This window comes from Eubalaena glacialis, chromosome 4, assembly GCF_028564815.1.
Source record: "Eubalaena glacialis isolate mEubGla1 chromosome 4, mEubGla1.1.hap2.+ XY, whole genome shotgun sequence".
Lineage (NCBI taxonomy): Eukaryota > Metazoa > Chordata > Mammalia > Artiodactyla > Balaenidae > Eubalaena > Eubalaena glacialis.
The window spans coordinates 74,032,152-74,052,792 of NC_083719.1; positions in this window are offsets into that span (position 1 = coordinate 74,032,152).

Sequence of the window (20,641 nt, forward strand, 5' to 3'; positions counted from 1 at the left end):
TATCACAGAAGTCAAGAGAAGAGAGAATTTTAAGAAAGGATGAGTCAAGTGCTGTTGAACCATATAAATGTGAGCCTTAGGAGGAAATCAGTGACCTTAGAAAGAAGAGTTTTCTAGAGCTATAAACTAAGATTATAAAAAATCAAATAGCACTTACTACAATATTTTTCAGAAAAGCTAATCATACTTTTAGCCATCACACAACCATATTTGTAATGAAATTCGGAGAGAAAATTTCATTAGCATCCATATATTTACTTGATCTACAGAGTAACTCTGAGGCTGAGAGAGTTCAGGAAACTTGCCAGCTTTCCCCTGGGCAAGCGACAGATTCAGAATTTGAGCTTGGATGTCCAGTGCTCCATAAGGGGCTCATAATGATACACTGAGTCCCACAGCTATAAAAGCAAGACAAGAACCCACATATAGCAACAACTGAAAAAGGGGAGAGGAAGAAACAGAGGGAAACAGGGAGAAAATCCTAGATAAAAACTTGTACTTGTTCATAAGGGAAGAAAAAATATGGAGGGTATTAAATTGGAGGAGAAAGAGGTTTATAGTTGACACCAATTGAAGAACAGGATGGAAGGATTCCATAACAGTCAGTATTAGAGAAAGTGTTCAAATATTTTTCAAAATTTAACAACATACAAAATATACCAATCAACTGTTCTTTTAAAATATTATATAAATCACTTATATATTTGATTGAATGAATGCTTTTTCTTATTAATATTCGGAACATATAGTGATAAATCAAAAGGAAGATCTTAGTGCACAAATTTTGATATAAATGTACAAAACAATTGATGCCTAACACAACTTCTATTTTTTTAACGAAAAGTTAGTGTTTGTGTGCTACCTATAGTGGAAAGGTGTATTTGCAGTATTTGAAGTATCACATCAGAATTAGCAACTTACTTTAATGCTTACGTGTAATACTCTCTAATTTGAAATGTCATCACATATATTTTTTTGAATAGCTGGATCAACGAGAATTTCAGGAAAATACATCAACTATCGTCCCAACCTCCAACACACACAGTTCATGATCATCTTGTTGTCTTTATTTTCTTTTGTTCCTAAAAGTAGAAATAGATTTTGACTTTCAAATAAATGATTTTATCTTGGCTGGCTGATAAAATTTCTTGTCTCATTCACATAAAATGATTACTACCTAAAGTTTCACCTCATAAATACTATTGTTTAGTTTTAAGAATAATTTTGGGAAAACATAGACTATCTGGTTGGAAGTATGTTATTCATTATTCCTTTAAGAAATTTTTAGAATGTACACAGGATGAACACACAGATATTTTGGTCTGCATTTTCCCACTCTCTCCTCTGTGTCATACACCCTCAGAATTGTTTGTATGTAGCAACATATTAATGCCTGTTCACCAATCCCAGTCCATTTTGTCAACATAATCACCTAGTGGTTGTATGCATCATTTCATTATACTCTTAGAAAATTAGCATAAGTTTTCCATTTTAAAAAAATGTTATTAACCTACGTCTTAATATTAACCTACTTATATTTAAATATAATTGAATGAATTTGTGAATCTTCTTGCTACTCAGGTTGTTTTTAATTATTTAAAATTTTTAAATTTCACTTTACTATATAAATGATATATTATAGGTATGTTTAAGCCTAACTTCCATTAGTAATGTTAATTTTACATTTATTGCAACATTCTTAGACCTTTCCACATTGATTGAATGGTTAGTTAAGGCAATCCAGAAAGGAGGGAGAGAAAACATGAATGTATAAACTTTTTTTTTTTTTAACATCTTTATTGGAGTATAATTGCTTTACAATGGTGTGTTAGTTTCTGCTTTATAACAAACTGAATCAGTTATACATATACATATGTTCCCATATCTCTTCCCTCTTGCATCTCCCTCCCTCCCACCCTCCCTATCCCACCCCTCTAGGTGGTCACAAAACACCAAGCTGATCTCCCTGTGCTATGCGGTTGCTTCCCACTAGCTATCTATTTTACGTTTGGTAGTGTATATATGTCCATGCCACTCTCTCACTTTGTCACAGCTTACCCTTCCCCCTCCCCATATCCTCAAGTCCATTCTCTAGTAGGTCTGTGTCTTTATTCCCATCTTGCCACTAGGTTCTTCATGACCTTTTTTTTAGATTCCATATATATGTGTTAGCATACTATATTTGTTTTTCTCTTTCTGACTTACTTCACTCTGTATGACAGACTCTAACTCCATCCACCTCACTACAAATAACTCAATTTCGTTTCTTTTTATGGCTGACTAATATTCCATTGTATATATGTGCCACATCTTCTTTATCCGTTCATCCGATGATGGACACTTAGGTTGCTTCCATGTCCTGGCTATTGTAAGTAGAGCTGCAATGAACATTTTGGTACATGACTCTTTTTGAATTATGGTTTTCTCAGGGTATATGCCCAGTAGTGGGATTTCTGGGTCGTATGGTAGTTCTATTTTTAGTTTTTTAAGGAACCTCCATACTTTTCTCCATAGTGGCTGTATCAATTTACATTCCCACCAACAGTGCAAGAGTGTCCCCTTTTCTCCATAGTGGCTGTATCAATTTACATTCCCACCAACAGTGCAAGAGTGTTCCCTTTTCTCCACACCATCTCCAGCATTTATTGTTTCTAGATTTTTTGATGATGACCATTCTGACCAGCGTGAGATGATATCTCATTGTAGTTTTGATTTGCATTTCTCTAATGATTAATGATGTTGAGCATTCTTTCATGTGTTTGTTGGCAATCGGTATATCTTCTTTGGAGAAATGTCTATTTAGATCTTCTGCCCATTTTTGGATGGGGTTGTTTGTTTTTTTGTTATTGAGCTGCATGAGCTGCTTGTAAATTTTGGAGATTAATCCTTTGTCAGTTGCTTCATTTGCAAATATTTTCTCCCATTCTGAGGGTTGTCTTTTGGTCTTGTTTATGGTTTCCTTTGCTGTGCAAAAGCTTTTAAGTTTCATTAGGTCCATATGTTTATTTTTGTTTTTATTTCCATTTCTCTAGGAGCTGGGTCAAAAAGGATCTTGCTGTGATTTATGTCATAGAGTGTTCTGCCTATGTTTTCCTCTAAGAGTTTGATAGTGTCTGGCCTTACACTTAGGTCTTTAATCCATTTTGAGTTTATTTTTGTGTATGGTGTTAGGGAGTGTTCTAATTTCATACTTTTACATGTACCTGTCCAGTTTTCCCAGCACCACTTATTGAAGAGGCTGTCTTTTCTCCACTGTATATGCTTGCCTCCTTTATCAAAGATAAGGTGACCATATGTGCGTGGGCTTATCTCTGGGCTTTCTATCCTGTTCCATTGATCTATATTTCTGTTTTTGTGCCAGTACCAAACTGTCTTGATTACTGTAGCTTTGTAGTATAGTCTGAAGTCAGGGAGCCTGATTCCTCCAGCTCCATTTTTCGTTCTCAAGATTGCTTTGGCTATTCGCGGTCTTTTGTGTTTCCATACAAATTGTGAAATTTTTTGTTCTAGTTCTGTGAAAAATGCCAGTGGTAGTTTGATAGGGATTTCATTGAATCTGTATAATGCTTTGGGTAGTAGAGTCATTTTCACAATGTTGATTCTTCCAATCCAAGAACATGGTATATCTCTCCATCTATTTATATAATCTTTAATTTCTTTCATCTTATAATTATCTGCATACAGGTCTTTTGTCTCCTTAGGTAGGTTTATTCCTCGATATTTTATTCGTTTTGTTGCAGTGGTAAATGGGAGTGTTTTCTTAATTTCACTTTCAGATTTTTCATCATTAGTGTATAGGAATGCAAGAGATTTCTGTGCATTAATTTTGTATCCTGCTACTTTACCAAATTCATTGATTAGCTCTAGTAGTTTTCTGGTAGCATCTTTAGGATTCTCTATGAATAGTATCATGTCACCTGCAAACAGTGACAGCTTTACTTCTTATTTTCCGATTTGGATTCCTTTCATTTTTCTTCTCTGATTGCTGTGGCTAAAACTTCCAAAACTATGTTGAATAATAGTGGTGAGAGTGGGCAACCTTGTCTTGTTCCTGATCTTAGTGGAAATGGTTTCACTTTTTCACCATTGAGGACGATGTTGGCTGTGGGTTTCTCATATATGGCCTTTATTAAGTTGAGGGAAGTTCCCTCTATGCCTACTTTCTGCAGGGCTTTTATCATAAATGGGTGTTGAATTTTGTCGAAAGCTTTCTCTGCATCTATTGAGATGATCATATGGTTTTTCTCCTTCAATTTGTTAATATGGTGTATCACGTTGATTGATTTGCGTATATTGAAGAATCCTTGCATTCCTGTGATAAACCACACTTGATCATGGTGTATGATCCTTTTAATGTGCTGTTGGATTCTGTTTGCTAGTATTTTGTTGAGGATTTTTGCATCTATGTTCATCAGTGATATTGGCCTGTAGTTTTCTTTCTTTGTGACATCTTTGTCTGGTTTTGGTATCAGGGTGATGGTGGCCTCGTAGAATGAGTTGGGGAGTGTTCCTCCCTCTGCAATATTTTGGAAGAGTTTGAGAAGGATAGCTGTTAGCTCTTCTCTAAATGTTTGATGGAATTCGCCAGTGAAGCCGTCTGGTCCTGGGCTTTTGTGTGTTGGAAGATTTTTAATCACAGTTTCAATTTCAGTGCTTGTGATTGGTCTGTTCATATTTTCTATTTCTTCCTGGTTCAGTCTCGGCAGGTTGTGCATTTCTAAGAATTTGTCCATTTCTTTCAGGTTGTCCATTTTATTGGCATAGAGTTGCTTGTAGTAATCTCTCTTGATCGTTTGTATTTCTGCAGTGTCCGTTGTTACTTCTCCTTTTTCATTTCTAATTCTATTGATTTGAGTCTTCTCCCTTTTTTTCTTGTTGAGTCTGGCTAATGGTTTATCAATTTTGTTTATCTTCTCAAAGAACCAGCTTTTAGTTTTATTGATCTTTGCTATCGTTTCCTTCATTTCTTTTTCATTTATTTCTGCTCTGATCTTTATGATTTCTTTCCTTCTGCTAACTTTGGGGGTTTTTTTGTTCTTTTTTCTCTAATTGCTTTAGGTGCAAGGTTAGGTGGTTTACTTGAGATGTTTCCTGTTTCTTAAGGTAGGATTATATTGCTATAAACTTCCCTCTTATAACTGCTTTTGTTGCATCCCATAGATTTTGGGTCATCGTGTCTCCATTGTCATTTGTTTGTAGGTATTTTTTGATTTCCCCTTTGATTTCTTCAGTGATCACTTCGTTATTAAGTAGTGTATTGTTTAGCCTCCATGTGTTTGTATTTTTTACAGATCTTTTCCTGTAATTGATATCTAGTCTCATAGCATTGTGGTCGGAAAAGATACTTGATACGATTTCAATTTTCTTAAATTTACCAAGGCTTGATTTGTGACCCAAGATATGATCTATCCTGGAGAATGTTCCATGAGCACTTGAGAAAAATGTGTATCCTGTTGTTTTTGGGTGGAATGTCCTATAAATATCAATTAAGTCCATCGTGTTTAATGTATCATTTAAAGCTTGTGTTTCCTTATTTATTTTCATTTTGGATGATCTGTCCATTGGTGAAAGTGGGGTGTTAAAGTCCCCTACTATGGTTGTGTTACTGTCGATTTCCTCTTTTATGGCTGTTAGTATTTGCCTTATGTACTGAGGTGCTCCTATGTTGGGTGCATAAATATTTACAATTCTTATATCTTCTTCGTGGATCGATCCCTTGATCATTATGTAGTGTCCTTCTTTGTCTCTTGTAATAGTCTTTATTTTAATGTCTATTTTGTCTCATATGAGAATTGCTACTCCAGCTTTCTTTTGATTTCCATTTGCATGGAATATCTTTTTCCATCACCTCACTTTCAGTCTGTATGTGTCCCTAGGTCTGAAGTGGGTCTCTTGTAGACAGCATATATACGGGTCTTGTTTTTGTATCCATTCAGCCAGTCTGTGTCTTTTGGTGGGAGCATTTAATCCATTCACATTTCAGGTAATTATCAATATGTATGTTCCTATTCCCATTTTCTTAAATGTTTTGGGTTTGTTATTGTAGGTGTTTTCCTTCTCTTGTGTTTCTTACCTAGAGAAGTTCCTTTAGCATTTGTTGTAAAGCTGGTTTGGTGGTGTTGAACTCTCTCAGCTTTTGCTTGTCTGTAAAGGTTTTAATTTCTCCATCAAATCTGAATGAGATCCTTGCTGGGTAGAGTAATCTTGCTTGTAGGTTTTTCTCCTTCATCACTTTAAATATGTGTGGCCACTCCCTTCTGGCTTGCAGAGTTTCTGCTGAAAGATCAGCTGTTAACCTTATGGGGATTCCCTTGTGTGCTATTTGTTGTTTTTCCCTTGCTGCTTTTAATATGTTTTCTTTATATTTAATTTTTTTTTAAATTTATTTATTTAGTTATTTTATTTTTGGCTGTTTTGGGTCTTCGTTTCTGTGTGAGGGCTTTCTCTTGTTGCGGCAAGCGGGGGCCACTCTTCATCGCAGCGCGCGGGCCTCTCACTATCGCGGCCTGTCTTGTTGCAGAGCACAGGCTCCAGACGCGCAGGCTCAGTAGTTGTGGCGCACGGGCCCAGTTGCTCCGCGGCATGTGGGATCTTCCCAGACCAGGGCTCGAACCCATGTCCCCTGCATTGGCAGGCAGATTCTCAACCACTGCGCCACCAGGGAAGCCCTATATTTAATTTTTGATAGTTCGATTAATATGTGTCTTGGCGTTTCTCCTTGGATTTATCCTGTATGGGACTCTCTGTGCTTCCAGGACTTGATTAACTATTTCCTTTCCCATATTAGGGAAGTTTTCAACTATAATCTCTTCAAATATTTTCTCAATCCCTTTCTTTTTCTCTTCTTCTTCTGGGACCCCTATCATTCGAATGTTGGTGTGTTTAATGTTGTTCCAGAGGACTCTGAGACTGTCCTCAGTTCTTTTCATTCTTTTTTCTTTATTCTGCTCTGCAGTAGTCATTTCCACTATTTTATCTTCCAGGTCACTTATCCATTCTTCTGCCTCAGTTATTCTGCTATTGATCCCTTCTAAAGTATTTTTAATTTCATTTATTGTGTTGTTCATCGTTGGTTCCTCTTTAGTTCTTCTAGGTCCTTGTTAAATGTTTCTTGCATTTTGTCTATTCTATTTCCAAGATTTTGGATCATCTTTACTATCATTATTCTGAATTCTTTTTCAGGTAGACTGCCTATTTCCTCTTCATTTGTTAGGTCTGGTGTGTTTTTACCTTGCTTCTTTATCTGCTGTGTGTTTTTTTGTCTTCTCATTTTGCTTATCTTACTGTGTTTGGGGTCTCCTTTTCGCAGGCTGCAGGTTCGTAGTTCCCGTTGTTTTTGGTGTCTGTCCCCAGTTGCTAAGGTTGGTTCAGTGGGTTGTGTAGGCTACCTGGTGGAGGGGACTAGTGCCTGTGTTCTGGTGGATGAGGCTGGATCTTGTCTTTCTGGCGGGTAGGTCCACGTCTGGTGGTGTGTTTTAGGGTGTCTGTGGCCTTATTATGATTTTAGGCAGCCTCTCTGCTAATGGATGGGTCTGTGTTCCTGTCTTGCTAGTTGTTTGGCATAGGGTGTCCAGCACTGTAGCTTGCTGGTCGTTGAGTGAAGCTGGGTCTTGTTGTTGAGATGGAGATCTCTGGGAGATTTTCACCGTTTGGTATTACGTGGAGCTGGGAGGTCTCTTGTGGACCAGTGTCCTGAAGTTGGCTCTCCCACCTCAGAGGCACAGCCCTGATGCCTGGCTGGAGCACCAAGAGCGTTTCAGCCACATGCAGAAAGAAAGAAAGAAAGAGGATAAAATAAAATAAAATAAAATAAAGTTATTAAAATAAAAAATAAAAAATAATTATTAAGAAAAATATTTTTTTTAAGTAAAAAAAAAAAACAAACGGACGGACAGAACCCTAGGACAAATGGTGAAAACAAAGCTATACAGACAAAATCTCACACAGAAGCATACACATACACACTCAGAAAAAGAGGAAAAGGGGAAAAAATAATATATCTTGCTCCCAAAGTCCACCTCCTCAATTTGGGATGATTCGTTGTCTATTCAGGTATTCCAGAGATGCAGAGTACATCAAGTTGTTTGTGGAGCTTTAATCCGCTGCTTCTGAGGCTGCTGGGAGAAATTTCCCTTTCTCTTCTTTGTTCGCCTAGCTCCCGGGGTTCAGCTTTGGATTTGGCCCCGCCTCTGTGTGTAGGTCGCCTGAGTGCATCTGTTCTTTGCTAAGACAGGACGGGGTTAAAGGAACAGCTTCTTCGGGGGCTCTGGCTCACTCAGGCCGGGGGGAGGGAGGGCTACAGATGCGGGGCGAGCCTGCAGCGGCAGAGACCGGCGTTACGTTGCACCAGCCTGAGGCGTGCCGTGCGTTCTACCGGGGAATTTGTCCCTGGATCACGGGACCCTGGCGGTGGCGGGCTGCACAGGCTTCCGGGAGGGGAGGTGTGGATAGTGACCTGTGCTTGCACACAGGCTTCTTGGCGGCAGCAGCAGTCTTAACGTCTCATGCCCGTCTCTGGGGTCCACGCTGATAGCTGCGGCTCGCGCCTATCTCTGGGGGTCCTTTAAGCGGCATTCTTAATCCCCTCTCCTCACGCACCAGGAAACAAAGAGGGAAGAAAAAGTCTCTTGCCTCTTCGGCAGCTCCAGACTTTTTCCCAGACTCCCTCTGGGCTAGCTGTGGCGCACTAGCCCCCTCCAGGCTGTGTTCACGCAGCCAACCCCAGTCTTCTCCCTGGGATCCGACCGAAGCCCGAGCCTCAGCTCCCAGCCCCCGCCCGCCCCGGCGGCTGAGCAGACAAGCCTCTCGGGCTGGTGAGTGCAGGTCGGCACCGATCCTCTGTGCGGGAATCTCTCCGCTTTGCCCTCCGCACCCCTGTGGCTACGCTCTCCTCCGTGGCTCCGAAGCTTCCCCCCTCTGCCACCTGCAGTCTCCGCTGGCGAAGGGCCTTCCTAGTGTGTGGAAACCTTTCCTCCTTCACGGCTCCCTCCCACTGGTGCAGGTCCCGTCCCTATTCTTTTGTCTCTGTTTTTTCTTTTTTCATTTGCCCTACCCAGGTATGTGGGGGAGTTTCTTGCCTTTTGGGAGGTCTGAGGTCTTCTGCCAGCCTTCAGTAGGTGTTCTGTAGGAGTTGTTCCACATGTAGATGTATTTCTGATTTATCTGTGGGGAGGAAGATGATCTCCACATCTTACTCTTCTGCCATCTTCTCCTCTCTAAACTTCTAAATTAATATTTTTATTACCTGGGTGTTGTTCTATAAAATTAAGTATTTTAGCCAAAATCCAAAATGTTTCTTCACACAAATTGCCATAAATTCAGTCTAATACTTTAGTTCCTTTAAGTAAGCAAGCTATTTATTTCCTTTTATGAAAATCATTTAAATCAAGTGTGTTTGCATGTGTGAGTGTAATTTAAATTATAAGTTATATAGATTTTGTTAGAGTGGGAGCATATGATTAAGAACATATTTGCAAATGTAAACTTTCCTCAACATATACCTGTATTTAGCACAAATGGCTTAAATTTGACAAAACTAAACTCTGAATATTTATTTTTGTAATATACTTCAATCTATGCATGACATTTACTGATAAACAATAATGCAAGTTTTCCATGTCATGGGGGTGGATCATTAATTGCAAACAACAGGATGGAAAAATGAGTGGAAGTAATTTATTTTACAGATAATTGTGAAGTAATTTTTTTCAACTGCACTTTCTTTCATTTAAAATTGCTTATAATGCAGTAGATTTAGTAATTTATTACTTTATATTGATAACAACCAACATATTCAATATAAACACTTCAGAAAATCGTCCTTATGGAGGAAACAGACTGCATTTTATTTCCAAAGAGCTTTCTCTGTGCCAGCAATAAAGACAGCAGGCTTCGCACACCGTTTCCTAACACAAAAATTATAATGTAAAATTTCTTCTTTCAGGCCTGTGCAGAAAACATGAAACTTTTCTTTTAAAATAAGATTCCTATGCCTAGTCTTTAGTTCTCAAGTCACAGATGTTTTATGACAAAGTTCTCAAACGCTTTTAGTTTTCAAACTTCTGTCACTTTCCTCTTAGTATCTAAAGTTCATGCTACCTGGATTTTTTTCTCACAGAAATCCCATTACCTGAATATCCTCTTAGCTTTGAATACATTTCATAACCGTTGTTATAGTAAATCCAAATTTACTTTGCTTAATTTATCTATTCCTAAAAGTCTTCAAGAGTTCAGTTCTCATTATTCTTTGTTGCAGACTCATATTTTAAGCAAATTGCCTATTATTCAGATCTTGAGAATGCTCTTAGATTGATGCTTTAACTTTGTTCTTAGAGGGAAAGGAATATTTCTTATTTTCTAAATTTCCTGATTTCAATTAAGGTATTTTTTGAGGTGGGGCATTGTTTGTCATGATCACTCCTCTCCATGTGCTTCAGGGTTTCACAGAAAAACCATAGCAACTAGGGGACTCCAATGTACACATTGCCACCTGGCCAATGGTTTACATATTTTATAAGATTATTTTAGAGGCCATATTAATTTATTGAGCTTTACTAAATTTTTAAAACATAATTTGACAAATGAAATTTGAAATGGATGTAATGTTTAGAAAATCTTTATGTTAAATAATCTTTCATGGGTTTTTAAAAAGTTGTGGTTTTAAATTTAGGGAAATAAAATTTAATAAAACCACACCAGAAGGAACAAATTTAATGTTATTATAATGCCTCTAGAGGGCAGTATTAAATTATTTGAGACTATACCTTAGAATTTTCTCAGGCAAGTCACTCAACATTTGAAGAGGTGACAGTGCAAATGGGAGAAGGTAGTATTCTTTGTGTAATCCTATTCATGGATGCAAATAGCTGTGAAATTCAGGTCCTCACACTTGAATCAACAAGTGTTGCAGGGAGGGGATTTTTTTAATTGAGCTCTTATCTGCTCTCCAGAGAAGAGTTTCCTTTCTCCTATTAGGGTCTATGGACTATTATTGGCGCACTCAAAATATGTGAAGCTTCGAATGCGAAAAGAAGGGCACTTGTTTTCCAATAGGCATTCTTTCCATGCAAGCCACTAAAAGAACCACAGTTTTGGTCAGATCACTTTACTTTCACATATGTGGTTTGAATTATGGATTTAAGAAAAAACAAAGGATTTAAATGAATTAATGATTACTTTAATAATCTTTTCAAAATTGTATCAAAGCAAGCATAATTTTTATTCTCTGAGGATTCTTTCTCTCTCTTTATATCTATCTATCTATTTATAGATATTTATATCTAGATGTCTCATACATCCCATGGCATGTACATATATATGTATATAAATATATATATAGAGAGAGAGAGAGAGAGAGAGAGAGAGTTCTAGATATAGATATTTATAATACTTCAAGTTATTTCTTAGTATGCTTATGAATGAAAAAAACAAGTAACTATAAGGGAGAATGAAACCCTTACTAGCTGCTGTCACTTAACTTCACCCTTTTTCACACAGAAACTGTGCTCCATCCCTGAAGCACAGGACATATCCCTGAGACCAGGGTGAATTATTTGGCCTGCTCAAGTAGAGAACTATAATTTACAGTTTTTCATTTCAGTTCTTTTCTTTGTAGATGTATCTTTCTGAAGTTATAAAGTCAATTTGATTTTTCCTGAATAATCATGTCACACCCTGAGGTGATGAAAGAAGATTCGAGGCCCCAGCTGCTTTCTTGTATTCAAAACTGGTTGAAAGCGTGAAGGTTTATTCCTCTTGTTGTTGATATAAAAGGTAGGATCAGCATGACTGCTTTACTCGTTCTTTTGGCATTCTCTTTGGGAGTGTAGAATATATTTTCTTTTGTAGAATATGCTTCCAAACCGAATACAGAATATGAGGGATGGTTTTGCATTTCTTCCAATATTTTTTGTGAAGGAAATATTAAACATGCCCTTTAAATTTGTAGAAGTCATGCTTAATTTAAAGTTAAGTACATGAGGAAATGTAGATTTTGGTAAAAAAAGAAAACCTTATTTAAGATAATTTATATATAGCTCATATTTCTTAGTAATCTGTGTTTGTACAGTATTGTGAATGTTTCATGAAACCTTACAGTGTCTGAGAGGTACAAAGTATTGTTCCTACCTTAAAAATGGGAACACTGAATTTTAGAGTCAAAAGCGACTTCTGTAAGGTTATGTGTAGATCAACATTGGCATAGGCAAGGAAAAAAGTTTTCTGATTCCCGTCTAAAATTTCTTATTACAAAGAAATCCTTTCTCTATCAGAAAAGAGACATCCTCTGAAAGTAAAGAGGAAACAAAGTCCATTTGCTTCCAGCTTTCTCTAAACAACAGGAGCCTTCTCAGAAGGGCTGTCTCTAGGACCACACACTCCTTGTTGGCCATTGGTGCTGATGCACTGAGCTACAGATGTTGTTCCTCCTCCTAAGTCCAAAACAATGGTGAACTGATGGTTTTGCCTCAGAATAGTCTGTGCATCCACTGTAAACACATGGGACTGATCAATCAATAAATTTATGGCTCTTCTTATATTTAATTTATGTCATTTTTAATACACATAAGCATTGCAGTGAAGTCCCTGATTGGGCACATATAATTAAAATCTCCCACCAGCTCCCATGGCAAATAAGATACCATAATTGTTATTGGTTCAAACCGGGACATTCACACCTGGTGGAAATGACCCTGGCCGCATAAGTGATTCTGCTTATCACACCCCCGTGCACACTCCAGTTCGTGAAACTCTTAAAGGTGGCTTGGCTTGTGGACCACCCTGAATTCCAGCAATAACTCCATTCTTTGTGTTGGCAGGCCAAAATCATTGTTCCCAACTACTGAACAATCTCCTAACATGTTTCCCAACTTCCAGGGTAGCTCTTTCTACTCTCATACATCCCACCTTCTGCCATTGCTGCTCATCAAATTGTGTCCAAACTAAGCATTCAAAGCCCTCTATAAACTTGCCCAATTTTACTTACTTAATCAAGCAGATTTCTTCTCAGTCTCTACACTCAATACAGATGGGTCTTGCATATGCCCCAAACTTTCAACACTCTTTATTCAATCCAACTCACACTTTGGATTTCCAGTTCCCAATGTATCCAATGGCTTCTTGGGTATCAGTACTTAGATGCCCCATAGATGAGAAAAACTTACCTTATCCAGAGTGCAATTCATCATCTCCACACACAAACATGTTTTCTTTCTGTGATGCCAATCCCAGTGAAGCTCCCATTGACCATCCGTAGATTGCTCAAACTTGAAACTGTCACTTCCCTCATCCATTACTTCTGGATAGTTCTGAAGTCCTAAGTATTTCTTGAATCCATACACTCTTCTCCTCTTCCTGAGTCTAGACCACCATCATCTCCTGCTTAGATTACTACAGCATTTCTCATGATGTAAGCAAAGTGGTTAAAGCTATCATTTCTTTACTTAAAAATTTTAAGTGACTCTCTTTAGCTTTCAGGATAAAGTCCATATATTTAACATGGCTTATAAGGCACTGTTTTATCTTGACTTTGCTTATTGATCCAACCACAAATCTGGGCTCTGGCAAGATTGACACCAATGATGAAAAATTATATTATTCATTTAGTAATATTTTATAGGAAAATAATTTCCACCATGATTTTTAAGTATGAGGGAAATTAATGCCTCTGAATGTGGTGGTCAAGAATTCTCAGTTTGTCAAACACACTTGTCTTATCTTGTATTTCCACACATTAGTTCAGAATCTTATCTCCATGTAGATCACTTATCTTAAGCACACGCTCACTCCCAGATTCCTTGCTCCGTAACTCTTACTCAGGCAGTAGGTTTTAGTGTAGATATCAATTCTTATAGAATATCTACCTTATAAGATAGGCATCTGGGGTCCTACCTATGTGCATTCATAGCACCCTGCATTTGCTTCATCACATGAGGATATCATGATTTTCTGTTTTCCTAACAGTACTCCACTAGACTCTAAGCTCCCTGAGGGCAAGGGCTCTGTCTCTCCTTTTCACATTTGTGCCCTCAGTTCTGGGCATAGTGCTTGTAACCATTAGATACTCAGTAAACATTAGGTAGATGAATGAATGTAACAAGTATAGCTTATGGTTCTAAGCATTACATCATATTTTTCCTGTATTGAGAAAGCTCACATTTCTGTTCATATTTTTTGTATTCATGTGTAATAAATATTCAATAAATATCTGCTCATTAATTATATTCTTCCTAAAACCTTGTTAGAATTATTCATCTTTGCTTCTAAATTTAAAAGTCAGGTATTTTATACATTTAAATCATCATTAAAGAATTGCTTAGAAACAAAATTATTAAACCATACAATTTTAAGAGCAGAAATTTATTTATTATAAATGGCTTTATTGTAATTTTTTTCTTTTTTCTTTTCCTTTATTATGAGAGCATAAAATATCAGATTTGGAAAAGACCTTGTAGATGATCTAGCTCAACTTCTGTTACAGACTTAGATTCCATGGCCCAGAAATGAATGAAAGGTCTAGTAGACTTTCACCAATCTATGTAACATGCCTTTCAAAATAATCCTATATACGTTAGTCTGAATTCCTTGCAAAACATACAGGCTTGACTACTCTTTTGAATAGTCATCATACTCTTTTGAATTATCCTTTGGATCAAATACAAAACATTGTCCGAGAAATATCTATATCTAATCTATTTATCATTTGGATTCCACTTTCTTTAGCATTCTTTCTTTCCATTACTCTGCTACCATCCCCTATACTGTAATGCATCATCTAACAAAGTCTCTTAACTTTTTCCCACATGCAGGCATGTGTGTCCTACTGTACAGTCTAGTATCTATGAGATACAAGAGACAGAATATTGTAGTTCTTAAGAGCCTGGGCCCTGGAGTCACTGCCTGGATTAGAAACCCTGCCTCCCCACTTGCTGGCCATGGGAATTTGGGGAATCTAAATTAATCTCTCAAGACCCTTGTTTCCTTACATGCAAAACTAGGGAAGAGTAATGACCATTTAGGATGGTTGTAAGGATTAAACTATTTAATATATGTAAAGTTCAAGGTATATCATAAACACTTAGTGGGTTTATATGTTACTTATAATGACTGGTACATATTCAATTTACAAAAGGACATTCTTACAATGTCTGAAGAAAGTTGTGCTCAATTGTTTCAGAACTATCTATGTTCTGATATGCTGTGCTGTATTCTAATAAATCTGCACTTCTTTATACATGTTTGCCATTTATGAACTCTTTGCAATTTCTTAAGACATTTTAAAATAAAATGCTTCCATTTTTGTATTGTTCAATATATTTCCAGAATCCTGAAAGACAAGCTGCCTTTCGAATTGCAAAAAACAAAGTCAATAGTAAAAATGCTGTGTATCTTTTTACTTTTAAAAGTTTAATGACTTTCATGATAAAGTAGTAAATTGAATTCTAGACAAAAACCATATAGACAACATATAGTAATTGATAGAAGATGGAATAAATCTAATTTTTACCCATTTTCTTAACAAGATGTTTGATTTCACAATTGGTTCAAGCGCGCAGCTGCTTCTTAAAGGTTACTTCAGGTATCCCACAGATTAGGATGGGATAACTAAGAGTAGTTGATATAGAATGACTAGTTGAGCAAAAAAGAACTGTCTTAAGATCAAAGTGAAAATAAAGAATAAGGCTAGCTTTTGTGAGATTAAAATATGAGATAATGATAAAGTCAGTAATAATGTTTTATAGTTTCCAAAGTATTTCACTTACACTATTACTGTTGATATGTTACAGGGAAGCATTTCCTAATCACTCAATTTCTACCTGGGTTTGTGCCCTTTTGAACTACTGAAAGGACATATTTATTTATTTTCTGATATTTTATTTTTGTTTACTTCTTGTTATTTCAAATGCACACTTATGCATGCATTTAAAAGTAATTTTCTATTCTGAATGACTCAGCCAGAAATTTTTTTCATCTGTATAATTTCCACATGGAAATTTTATATTTCTTGTGCTGTGACTCTTGGGCGCATGAGGAAGTGTTGGTGAGTGGTCTGTAGCTAGGAGTTGCTAAGAAGCCGCTTAATCCCCTGCTGGGTCAGTTGGGTGAGTTCAGAGGTGGGGTGGTGGGACAGGGAAAAGGGATAGGGCAAAGAAGAGCTACATTTCTTGCTCACTTTTTCCTCCAATTGGCAACTCAATCCTTTTGTGTTAACAAGCTCTTCTGGGAATATAAATCAGGAAGGCCAGAACTACAGATCATTTGTTTTTGTATCCTTTGTCTAAATCATATTGACAGCTAGCAGGGATTATGTTACTGTTTGAGAGGAAGGTGAAAAGATCTGGAATGTAAAAGCAACAGGGAAAAGGAGGAAAAGGAAAGGCTGAAAAGTTGCCAGGGTTGCTTAGGCATCATTCCCTTATAGACTCCTTGCTAACTCCTCCTTCTTCACTTCCTTTTACTGCTGGTAGCACAGGGTTTCCTGTATTATTGGGCTTTCTAGAAGATACCTCTAGTAAATGTGGAGATTCTCCTTTATTCCTTTTACATCAGCCTTTTACTGGGATGCCTTTTGGGGAAAGGGTGCTACTCAAAGTGGTCAGAAGTGGATAACATCCGTTTCCCAACTATCTTTTCCTTCAGACCAAACTCAGATTGACCCTGATAGGCATATGTGGCAGAGTGTCAAAAATAGGAGGTTAACATTTGTCTCATCACCTAATTCATCCTCTTGTACCAAAAAGGGAAGTAGGGGTCAGAGAGTTAGGCCTTCACATTGAGTGTCTCCCTTCCAGATCTTCATCTGTGCTTCTCAAATCTCCATGCCCCTGTACTGTACCTCTACACACTCACACTCACACACACACACATGCATATCTCCTCTAAGACCCTCTCTAACCTCTGATTTTTGATTTTGCCAGTACCTCCTTGCATCAAAAATATGCCTGTGTATCTTGTGATATCCACTGTCATAGGCTTCAGTCACAGGCTTTTTCTCCTCTTTTTTATGAACTCTTATTCTGTCAAGAGTAAGATACAGACTGAAGAGTCTAGCAGCAGCCCTGGTAAATTTCTACAAGAATTACTTAAAAGTAAGGACACTTACCATAGTAGTCGACATAGTCTGGTCTCATGAAGAAGGCACATTCCTTCCATTAATGTGACTTTGATCCTATTCCTTGAAAATAACAACTCAACTTTATTTCACTATGGGGTATTTTACTAAATTTCTAAACCAGTTTATAAAAATAGGCCACCATATAAGCTAAGAAGAACTTTGAGCCATTCAGAATAGGTGGTATCAGCAGCTTCAAATAGGATCTGACTCCCAGCTTTATCTCCTGAGAAAAATAGATGGCTTTCAAGTCATCCCATTGTACATGGTGGGGAGGTGACATGCTAGCTTTCTTAAAAGGCTGACTTAGTTTCCTTAAGTTAACCTTTCAGGTAAGTTGAAAGATTTTTGTATCCTGTATATGAATGACCAGAACTTGGTAGACGTTCAATGATACTTATTGAATTGAATAAGTTGAGACTGGCAGTTTTTACTTATATTTATTTTCTTCAATATTTGCCAAATGAGGATATTCATACATTCAACAAGTGACTACTGAAGGCCTACTATGTGCCACATACTGTTTTAGAATACTGCTTCTCAATCTTTTTATACCATCTCTGCAAAATTTATATGCATAACAAAACATTAGGAACATCTCTCATCATATATGGTGGTTTATAAAGGGACCCGAGGGAGAAATGTTCTCCTAGCAAAGGTGCATTGCAGTGGCTGGTAGTAGAGAGCCCTGTGTAGATTGAGAAGCTATTGGCCCCATTCCCATACTCCACTCTGATATCCTAAGTGTTTTCGACCCTCCGCCTTCCCTTCTTAAATATCAGTAGCCAGGAGAAGAATAAAGCTTACTGAGGAACTTCAATTTGGCTAACATATAGCATAATACATTTTATAATGACAGTAATTTTATAATCATAAGTTTCAACTTCCTTTTAGTGCAACCTTGTGTTTGGAAAGTTTGAATTTTTTTCTATGAGGTACCTTTTTTCTTTTACTATTAAAATTATGTTATGTCTAAATAGAAACTTTAAAATGGAAAGAAAAACTTTTTTTTTTACATTATGTTTATTGAAACACTTTGCTTTGTGCTTATGAAAATATATTCAAAATTAAATTATTTCTTAAAGTACATTGGTGAGCCTTTTGAGAAGCAGATACCACAATTTAATAAATTTCTTCCAATTCTTCCAAATGTTTAGAAACCAGGATTTATTGCTTAGCTTTAGATTTTTTTTCTCAGCACAACTTGAGTGGAAAGTGATTTTTCCATTAAAATCCTCTCAGAATAGTAGATTTGTGGAAGATATAAATAGATCCAGACATTGCAGACCTGTACTCTGAGATCAGGTTATGTTTTCACTTATAATTTTAAAAATCCTTTATATATTCAAATATTAAGAAGTAATACAATATGGAACAAAAAATGAAAGGTAAGAGACATTCATGACAAACCATCATTTGAAGATGAAATAAAATGCTTTTGTAGCAAGACCACGATGACTTTAACATTACCCTCAGTTTAAGGAAACTTGAGACAGGCTTCTTGTGACTCTAGACTCCTAACCTCCCTTTTCTTAGATCATTTACTTTAGGAAATTTGTAATTGTAAATTTTCTCTGCTTGTGGTGGTGTGATGAATTGGGGGATTGGGATTGAAATATATACACTAATATGTATAAAATGGATAACTAATAAGAACCTGCTGTATAAAAAAAGTAAACTCTAAAATTCAAAAAATAAAAATAAAAAAAATAAAAAGAAGTAAATCTTTTTAAAAGCTTTTTGCCCGTTTTATAACCCAGGAATGTCTTTCTCAAGGGCCCGAGAGCCACCCCTTTGAAATGTCTGATCAAGGGAGATGGCACCTCTATTCCCAGTGTCTGTGGAGGGTAGGTGCCTAACTTCTGTGGGACACTTTGCTCCAAATTATAAAACTACTTTCTATCATAGAGCTATGAGAAAGTTTACATTTCCTTTAAGTAAGCCCAATTAGAAAACACAGGTGACCTATGAGTCCCCCCTCTACCCAGCTCTTACAAACCCTTCTTCTCTTTGTTTCAGTGGAATTGAGCTCAGTCTAAGCTCTGGCCTTTCCCCCTTATTGCAATAGTCTTGAATAAAGTCTTCCTAGCCTGTTTAACTTTGGTGCAATTTTTACTTTGACAAGCATTAGGCTACAAAGTAGTTTATGCTACAAAAGAGCCAAGTGTAGCTTAGCTACATAAACATATAGAATATTCTACTACATAAAATATTTTGTTTCTTAAATAGTATTAATGAGTCATCTACCACAAATGCTTCTGTAGAAATTATATTGTATGTAATAAATTCTAAGTAGAAGAATTCCATACCTTTTTTATCATCAATATATCATTTTGTTGTATGTGAGAATATATAGGTTTGTGTTTATCCTTGAATATGTGATGCATCTGTTTGTCTATAGAGAAAACACACAAAAAATCTATTTATTTAGTGCATCAGTCAATAAGTCCAGAGATGCTGTATTTGAACTTTAAATTTCTCATGCAGAGAATCCAATAAATTCTTCCACAGATTCCCTTTGGCATCTGAGTAAATTTCTAGTGCCCTTTAAATTTTTATGGCTGTTTCTCCTCCTCTCTTACCCCAGAGGCAATGTTTCACTACTTTCACAATATCTCCAAGCCCTTACTTGCTGACCCCCTCCTCCAGTGTTGAATTAACACATAGCTTCTAGACCCTGCTGGTTTCCCCCTGGACTATGTCTTTCCGGCCCCTCCTCTTTCTTTTATGCTTTCTTTTTTTTTTTGACACTCTATCATTGTCCTTAGTGCATAAACCATAAGAAATTCTTAGTATTCCCACAGATTAGCCTAAAAACACCCAAATCCAAGTTGCTCTGTACATTTATATGTATGTTCGTATTTAGAGATGCATTAAATTTTTCACAGGGTCATGTAAAAAAAAAAACTAACAAAATGGACCTTTATATTAGAATGGTTTCTGATTCAGAATAAAACCTTAAGGATATAGAGTTCATTATATGACAAGCTTATAAGTCACTAATTTGTTTTCTCAAATCTGATGAACAAGTAAAATGTCAGGCATTCTTGATTAGTTTTAATTCTTTAAGAGGCTATGTGCTGCAAATATTCTTGAAAAATATCAGAGTCAAGTAACAACAAAAAATGGGAAAAATTATATTCTGTTGAACATATTGACTTGACAATTCAGAACTTAAATATATAGTGAACATTAATTCAATAGATAAATATTTATATGTACTATGTGATCACATAAGAATAATTGAACCAAATGAAGTGGGAACAGTCTTTTAAGAGTAAGATATAGAAGCTGGTTCAAATTATGTAAATTGGTTTGGTTGAGGTCACCTTATCAGTTATTCAGTTTTAATGATGACTGTGGATGACCCATCATTGATTCTGCCAGGGGAGTGGGTAGTGATATTGAAGGAAACTAAAGTGATGGCATTGACATATTGGCACTTACTCTATTGTCCTCATATTGATGTGATGCCTATAGTGTATCAATGATTCATGCATAAAATCACTGAATTCTCAGTGCCAGAAAAGTTAA